Consider the following 7,192-nt stretch of genomic DNA (forward strand, 5'->3'; position numbering starts at 1 on the left):
TCTAACTAAAAGTTAAAACAACAGAAACTATAACTCAAATCAAAGCGGTCGATTCTACTGCCAAATAGCAATGTTAAGGATAACACATTTATGAATTGTTTTCTTTTTTTTAAAAAAAAAAATTTTGAGAGGAATGAGAAGAAGAAAATGGTGAGAAAGAGAATGAGACCGGGAAAAGAACAGAGTTGAAGACTAACCAGGTGGCCTTTGTGCCCTCAGATGATTGCCGACGTTGCTTCAGTGAAAGGGGAGAGGTGAGATTGAGATTTGAGAGCGATGGAAAAGCGAAAACTCAGTTTAAAATTAGGGTTTATCAAATACACTGGCGTTTAATTCGAAAAGGCATAGAGGAGAAGGGTGAATTTCACGAACCTCCCTGACCTTTGAGGGTTTCGCACGAAATCCTCATGAATTTTTTTATCTCACCAAAAAACCCCTCAAATTTGAGTAGGAAACTAATCAGAACCACCTTTATAGGAGTGGGATGGTTTATACATAGATGGGGATGGTTTATCCGTTCATACATAGATGGATCAGCCACAATTCTCACACTTATCCTTTTAACCACTCATCATGGACTGTATATTTTATGGGGGTATTCTGATAGAATATTTACTCCTTAACTTTGATTGTCTCACAACATCCCCTAGAACTTTCAAAAATTCTCCACAAACCCCTGCATATAAGCATGAAATGACCAAAATCTCTGTTGTAAGGGGGTGTTAGTCAATTAGAATATTATCAGAAGAAGTGGAATAATTATAAAAGTGGTACACTTTTTTGCAAAGTCGGATAATTTAGTGAGACTAGTTGCGATGCACGTGATCATCTATCACGGTTTATAGCTTTTTATAAATACTAGTATAGTGCACGTGCGTTGCACGTTGTCGGATTAATTTTATGTTTAGCTTTTTTATAATAAGTTTGGTGTTAGATGTAATTTGAGAATATTTTGCTATTTTTTATCATTAAAATCCTAGAGTAAATATAATCTTTTATGAGGTTTATTTGTAACATTTCAAGGTCCTTTCCGCAAATTTTATGGCATATCTCTAAAATTATGAAGTTTCAAGGTTGTTTTAAAAATTTAAAGGTTTACTCTATAAATTTTTTTTATAAACAATTTATATTCATATATATATTGAATTTGCACACTTATTATTCAGGGAATATGTACAGTTAATTAGACAAACAATTTATTTAGGTAAGAATATAGATTTTTTTTAATAATATCCTCTCGTATATCCAAGACTTTTGATATTTAAATTTCGTTGGTTTCGATCCAAAAATATTTGAATTTCTTTATGAAAAAGTATCCTATTATGTTTATAAAAAACATGCTTTAACTAACCTCTTTGAATCACAAATTGATGCTTCTGTGTCCTCGTATTTTCTGTTATTTCTTTGGCAAGATTTGGTAGGATTGAAGCTATATATGGAACATATTTATATGAGATTTGACTTATAACTGATTTTTAGTAATAATGTCTCACAAAGTAATTATTGATATTATTGAAACGTTTTAGCTCTCCCTATTAACCGTTTTTCCTTAATGATAGTGGCTAATAATGATAGTGCCAACTATTATTGTCATATATAAAAATGTTCAGTAATTTGAAATTTAAAAAAGTCTGTTCACTCAAACTCCCATAAAACTCGCACTTAATTTCTCCTTATTAACCGTTTTTCTTTAATGATAGCGGCTAATAATGATAGTGCCAACTATTATTACCATATATAAAAATGTTCAGTAATTTGAAATTTAAAAAAGTCTATTCACTCAAAGTCCCATAAAAGTCGCACTTAATTTCTCTAAATTTTTGAAATGCTTAATCAAATTTTTTTAATAAATGGAATACATAAATACTTTACAAATAAAACTCAATTTCACCTGCTAAATATGTTCACTTCTGATTACCTTTTGATTGTATATATAATAGTAATAATAAATTAATAGTATAGAGATCAAAAGAGATGTAAAACTGATCTTGTTGTTTTTTTTTAATGGCTAAGGGGGGAGTTTGCAGGTGATTGTGGTAAAGATGAATCAAATCAGTGAGTTACAAAGGCAAGTAGAAGCATCGGGGAGTTTGCAGGTGATTGTGGTAAAGATGAATCAAATCAGTGAGTTACAAAGGCAAGTAGAAGCATCACTATTAATATATCGTAAAAACTAATGATTTACACGGAGGTTGGTGAGCCACAACCCAACATGGTAAAGCTTGAGCTCACAGTTCGATAGTGACGTGTAAACTTTATCTCTTTGTTCACTATTTTGTAATTATAATTTTAATAGTTATTATTATTATTTGAGATTTGAATTGGTAGATTTATGTACTCATGTGATATTCTTTAGTATTCTACATTTAGTTTTATATTTGAGATTTGGATTGCTAGATTTCTATAATCATTTGATATTCAATAGAAAACTGTTATGAGAGAGTGAAGTGTAACATGTTAATAAGAATTTATTTGAAAAACCGTTATGAGCGAGTGAAGTGGAACAAATTAATGAGAATTTATTTGAAAAATTGAAGGTTATGAAAGACTGAGTATATGCAAGTGTCATCATGTATGTATAAATGGATGGATGGATGTGTAGTCAATGGTGATGTAATTAAAAATTGGGTATTTGAGGGTTTCATGTATGTATGGATGGATATGTTGGAGGGCATTTTGGGTAGAAATGTTTTAACATGGCAACCCACTTTTATAATAGTATTAGATTTTTATTGCAAAAGTTATATAACTCAGAAGCTGGACATAAATAGCTACATAGTTTTCCTCTCATGACAATAAAATCAACACCAACAAATCAAAACAATCCAAAAACAATAAAAAATTATCCTAACCTCAATTTCATTTGCATCTCTCAAATACTTCTTCATGGATCTGAAAAGTATTACTTATGTTAGTAATATGAAAGAAAATTATATAGCTTTAAGATTTAGCAGAGAAAAAAAACTTAGAGGACTTGGAAGGGCATTGAATGTTGAGGGATATATAATTTTATTAAAAACTTAATAAGATATGATTTTTACTAATTGGTTACGTAGAAGACTGACATATGATAATTTCATTATGAATAAATACCAAAAGCCAATCTTGACTAATAAATTGAAGTTTACATTAGATCCTCCGAATTCTTAATTTATCTTTTTTTTTTCTTTGTAAGTTTACTCTAACTAAACTTTTTCCTCTATTTGAAGTTTTTAATGAGACAAAGCTTCTCTTCTCTGCAATTAGACGCCAAATTACTGACTAAAATAAAAAAACTAAGCTTCGTTCATGAACAAAGCATTATCTAGAGCTTAGTGCATTCTCCAAAGAATTTTCTAATTGGATGGCTAATATGACACTTCTGAAATTCATTAATTATAAAAATTACAATTTCAAAAAAAAGAAAGTCAAAAATTATCAAACTGGTTGTAACCAATTCATAAAAAGAAATTACCTCCCAACCAAAGTGTTATCTAGAGATTAGTGCATTGTCCAAAGAATTTCCCAATAGGACGATTAATATGACACTTATGAAACCTCTTGATTATATAAAAATTACAATTTCAAAAAAAAGGGAAGTTGAAAATTTTCAAACTAGGTATATTAAAAGAAATTACCTCCACGAACATACTTAGGATGTCTGTGTAAAGTTAGAGGAGGATATATTTGAATAATATATCTACCCATTTAACCTACAAAAAATTAGTTTATAATGCATAATTTTGAATTAAAATATTACCTAATTGCTAAAAGAGCTCATAGCAAAAGAAAAAACTATATACAAAATTATTTTTTGATGTAAAGAATGTAAAACATGATTAAGGTTGAGCATGATGCCTCAGGGTGAGTACAATGACTCAAGAGCCGACTATGGTGGCTTGGGTGACGATGGTGCCTTGAGGGTCCCGGTGACTCAGGATGCGTATAATTACTTGGGCCAGTGTGATGATAACTTGATATTTATCTATATGATGAACTAAGAATTTTGTTGCCTCCTCTCAATTTTTTCATACATATATAGCCACGAATAAGGTCTCTTGGGTAGATGCAAAGCACGAGAATACTGAGATACTTAGGTTGGCTTTTTTTAGCTTTGATGATGCTTGAGGGAGAGAAAAGAATTGATTTGAAATGAGGAGATGATCACTAGGTTAATGGGAGGGAATATTAGCTGATGATATTTTTAGGAGTTGAATTTCCATGGGGTTTTTGTTGGTGGATTGATGATATGTATATAGTATAACTGAGTTAGTTAATAAGGTTGGTTGTTTGCATATATATCTCTTAATAATGAATGTTTATAAAAAAAATACCCCATAAATCTTATTATTTACAAAACTACCCCTCAAATAATCAACTTTGTAAAACATACTCCTTAAATCAACAAATCATCAACTTGGTCTAAAATTTGATTCTTCTGTTGATAATTTTTATGTTACGGTTACAAATTAACTTATCAATATTGATTGTTAATTGCTTTGAGGGTATTTTTTTCCAAAATTGATGATTTGAGGGATAATTCTGCAAATATTGAGATTTAAAGGGTAACTTTGCAAATACCCATGATTTAAGGGTTATATATGAAAATAACTCATTCAAATAGAAAACATTATGTTTTTGAACCTTCAAAATTTATTATCAACATTTAGTTCATGTGAGATGATAAACTTAGCTTAACTAAAGATAATCTTTCTAAATTTTAGTTTTATCATCATCATTCAAATCTTTCATCAACTAATAATTTGGATGAGATGATAAACTTAGTTTAACTAAGGATAATCATTCTAAATTTTAAGTTGGTGCTAAAATTTTAACTATTTATTGATAATTTTTACATTGAGATTACAAATTAGTTTATCGATATTGATAATTAATTGCTTTGAGGGAATTTTTTTCTAATACTCATGATTTGGGGGTAGTTTTGCAAATACTGAGATTTAGGGCATTTTTGCAAATATTCATGATTTAAGGAGCATATATGGAAATAACGTATTAAAAATGATTATGTTTTTAAACCTTCAAATTTTATCATCAACCAATGGTTTAAATGAGATGATAAACTTAGTTTAACTAAAGATAATATTTCTAAATTTTACTTTATCATCATCATTCAAATTTTTTTATCAACTAATAATTTGGATGAGAAGATAAACTTAGTTTAATTAAGGATAATCTTTCTAAATTTTAATTTTATTATCATTATTAGGTTGTGATAACAAACATTTTGAATGATAAATTTCCTTAAGCAAACTCTCATAGGATTGAAAGGAGCGGGAAAATTTCAAATTTTAATGTATAATAACAAGTCATGTCATAAATATGTCATCATAAATATAAACATAAATCTATCTATCTATCTACCCTTTAAAAGAGGAAGTATTAGAAAAACTTTTCCAACCCCAAAATACCATTCAACTATTATAAATATAACAAAGTTATCCCTTTTTATCAAAAATAAATGAAAAATTAAAAGATAATTAAAGAAAGTCAATAGAAATCTCGACTTATTACATGAATTCCCTCTTAAAATCTCTCTTGAAACGTCTCTCTGTAAAAGCCAAAGCCTATGAGTCTGATGAACTCCCCCTTTTTGTAGTCTTATAATTAATAATCCACTACTTAGTTAATATAATTGCTATTAATTGCTAAGCCTTTTCAGTCCCCTATCTCTCTCAACTCCACAGTAATGAGAGTATCAAAATTGGAATATTTATTGGTTCTACAAATTGCTCATTAGTTGAAGTTAAATGGAGCAAAGGAAGTGATTTTCTTGATTGTAAGCATTGAATTTTTTTCCTTATATTTCATTATTTTTATTTCTTATGTAGTTCTAGGATTACACATCACAATTAGTTTTAATTATAGCTAATATTCCTTTTCCCCTTCTTTTTTTATTTTGATTGATGTTAGAAAGGGATCTGATGTAGGTGCGAGGACCCATCTATCAAGGTAACCTTCCTTCTTATTTTCTTTTTTTAGTAAATAAAAGTTCCTGATGTGAAGCACATCTCCTGTAGTTTACATATTTTTAGTATTATAAGGCTTATAAAATGCATGTTTGATTTATATTTATAGGGCATTATTAGTGATAGAACCTATAATATAGCAGATATTCTCATAACTGGATCTTTCAGTTATTTTTCTCCTTTACTATTTTATGATTTTCTTTGAATAAATGGTGCTATTTCATCAGGTAGTTGTATTCATATATTTGATGATTGCAGTTTGTAGATGCCTTACGTCTTGGTTATTGGTTAACTGTGAATCATATTACTAGCTTTAGAGAATCGTCCACTATAATTTAGGAATATTTTTAGGAAATTGTCTTTAAATAATGCATAGGGTGAACATGAGCAATGTATTATAGTTGAAGATGATATGACGCTCGCTATTATCATAGATCTGTAAGTAAAACCTTAATGATATGCGTATGATTGTCTGTTACATGACTGTAAATGACTTCTATTATTCCTGAATCATGTGTTTACTTCTGAATATATTTATTATTGGAGAATTTCATAAGATCAATGAAACGTGTAGCACCCATGCTTGTGAATTATTTTCCCGAATTTAGTTGATGTTGATTTTCGCAAATCTAAAAGGGATGTAATATGGAAAGAGAATATAAATTTACAGCTTTCCGCTGTTGTCATAGCTAAAAATTATGGTAACTATTTGATTGCCTTTATCCAATGCACTATCATTATTAAGACATTAGCCTATCCCTAGAAAACAACATGCTTACTGCTTAGAGTAGAATAATTGCGTGGTTGTTTTGTTAGCTTCATTTCTATACATCAAACCTTATTGTTATCTATGTTTAGCAATCATTTGATGAATGAATAGTTCAGTGTGAAGTCTTGAGTCTTTTTTTAAAAAGGCTTGAGTCTTTTTTAAAAAAGTCTTGAATCTTTTTAAACAAGACTTTTTTAAAAAAAGTCTTGAATCTTTTATATTCTTCATATATAGTTTTTATAAGTTCTATTTTATACAAATTGAATGTTTTCCTTTTATGTATTTTAATACTGGATTTAGACCCTTTGGCGACGGACAAATCCGTCGCTGAAGGTCGATAATCCGTTGCTAAAATCTATAGCAACGGGAAAAAAACAAATTCCGTCGCTAAATTTCCGTCTGTGTATTCAGGGACCCTAATTGTTCTTTTGACGACGGAATTACCGTCGCTAAATAT

The 7,192-nt window shown here is 29.3% G+C and overlaps 1 protein-coding gene across 3 annotated transcripts in view; it reads right to left on the bottom strand.

The window, feature by feature from the left end:
• LOC109824925 (CDT1-like protein a, chloroplastic) overlaps positions 1 to 426 on the bottom strand; it is a 24,613-nt gene extending 24,187 nt beyond the window's left edge. For 2 of the 3 annotated variants that reach the window (XR_002242850.1, XR_002242851.1), the window contains exon 1: positions 198 to 426. The gene's annotated coding sequence lies outside the window, so the exon portion shown is untranslated. The remainder of the gene's footprint in view (positions 1 to 197) is intronic. The other variant, XM_020391552.1, reaches the window with a different exon arrangement.

This window comes from Asparagus officinalis, chromosome 10 (genome assembly GCF_001876935.1).
Source record: "Asparagus officinalis chromosome 10, Aspof.V1, whole genome shotgun sequence".
NCBI lineage: Eukaryota > Viridiplantae > Streptophyta > Magnoliopsida > Asparagales > Asparagaceae > Asparagus > Asparagus officinalis.